Source organism: Penaeus monodon, chromosome 22 (assembly GCF_015228065.2).
Source record: "Penaeus monodon isolate SGIC_2016 chromosome 22, NSTDA_Pmon_1, whole genome shotgun sequence".
In the NCBI taxonomy this organism is placed as follows: domain Eukaryota; kingdom Metazoa; phylum Arthropoda; class Malacostraca; order Decapoda; family Penaeidae; genus Penaeus; species Penaeus monodon.
In genome coordinates, this window is record NC_051407.1 from 42,156,541 (window position 1) to 42,158,746 (window position 2,206).

The following is a 2,206-nucleotide window of genomic DNA, read 5'->3' on the forward strand; positions in this document are numbered from 1 at the left end:
GCAATGTAGATAAGGGTGGCCCCCAAAAACGGCTGAAGAGCTAAAGGCGCCCCATAAGGGGAAAACCCACATGGTATCCTCAAAGAGCGGGCCCCTGGTTGGGCTGGAATCCTGCTTGGCGGGCCCTTGGGGCCGCATGGTCGCTGGGCAGCAAGCAGTACTTCTAGCTGCCACCTCTTCGATGATGATGCTCCCTTTGGGCCCCGTTGTAGCATACTTGTTAGTGAGAGAGGAGTGCACATTTCCCACGTCGTGATGGCATGCTGCGTTCCCCTTTTACATTCCGTCACGAAAATTTTTATCGTCTGTTTTACCTTTTTTTAATTTGGTCAGAATTTTGAGAAGACCAAAAAGTTCCCGCGAGCTAGGTAGGCCCCTGAAAAAATAATTTATGTCTACGGTAATGCGATATTTTGTACAAAAAAGAAATGGTTCGATTTTTTTTTTTGAAAAAAGTTTTAGCTATGATCAATTACCCTTTGGGGGGGGGGGGGGCGAAAGACACGGAGCATTTTTTTTGTAAATAATTTCCCAATTAAAAAAGTTTTCCCTGCAAATGTTATTTTCGTATTGGGGGCAGGTTCTAGAAAATAGAGAATATCAGTTTTTTTCTTACAATATAGTTATTAAGTGTGATTTAAAAAAAAAGAGCTTGTATAATAACGACAGTTTTGATCAAAAGGAAAAGGGTGGTTGTGATAACGGGGGATGCAAAATTTCGGACAAAGACATTGGAAAAATATTTTGACCTGCGGTACATTCTTAAACGAGGGTTTGGAAATCCATTGGTATGTTTATCCACCCGTCATTTTTTGCGATAATATTTGAACTGACATATTTCTTTTAAAAGGAGTAAATGAAAAAACTTAGCCGATGATATCTTGCAAGAAGTCTTAAATATTTTAGAGTTTTAAATTTATAATATTTTGACTTTAGCACTGTCCTCTGATTCTATTTCAAACAAAAGACAAGTTTCCCCTGCGACGCAATGTCGAAAAACGTCAGAGGGAGAGGAAAATTTGGGGAGGCAATGGGAAAGGAAAAGCGACACCCCGAATATGTATCGGAGTTGGATGAAAAAAATTTACGAATTCCCACAATTTTCAGAAAAAAGTGAACCTATCGATTCCCCAAAACCTTGACGAATTTTGATAAAAATATCTTTACCAGGGCAGCACTAGATGCTTTAAGAGGCGGGACAGAGCTCCATTTTTTTTTGGAGGAAAACCCTCTCGAGAAGAAAACATAGTGCAAAAAAGCTTTGGTGACGAATTAAAATGGAAGAAAACAAAAAGTCCAAACACTGGGAAAAGAAAAAAATTTGAAGGGGAATGGTTTCAAGTTGTTTTAACTCTGAAAGAAAGCAAACAAATTGTCCAACTTATTTTCTGGCAGTTTCCGCTTTTCTTTTTCTTTTTTTTTCAATAGGTTTGCAAGGAAAGATACCATAAGTAAATTTAATAGTAATTTTATTATTTTTAGGTAATGAATTACCCAATACCTGAAAATAGCTCGTCATCAGGCCCACCTCATAAAAATAAAAGACAAAACAAGATATCACAAAGATAACGTAATGCAAAGTGGAAAAAAAAATTATATTATGTTTATTCACACTTTATAACATGCCCTTTTTCAATTTGAAAATAGGACATTGCACACAGACCCGGCCCTTCTGTTTCCCATTACGTAGACCAGCACCCTTTCCCAAATTCTGCGGCTTTTTTACTTTCGGGGTTTGGGCCCCTCTTGCAAGCCCTTTGGATTTCAAGGACACCAGTCATTCCCGAAAGTTAAGGCAAGGATTAATATAGGTAGTTTTGTGTTTTCTCCAGAAAAACCACAAACAATACCACTATCCCAAGGGTAGTGCAGCTTTGGGTGTGCGAAAGGGGGGCGGTCTTTTCTCTGCTGGTGTGGTGTTGACGCTGTGTGGTTTGAGGCGGTGGCTGGGACAGTTTTGTTTAACTTTTAACATGTTATTTCATCTTTTTGCATACGTTTTTGAATAGTTGATGTCCAACATAGTTTTGTTCTTTTTTGTCAGAGCCTCAGGAATCTGAGAAAGCCCGCAGTGATGTGGGGTAAGGAACGCGGGTGTCCCGGGGCCCATTTCCTGCGCTGATCAAGGCGGTTTTTTTAATGTGAACACTTGTGGTACGTCGAGGAGCGTCCTCGTTTTCAGCCCGACGTGGCTTTGGGGATTTTG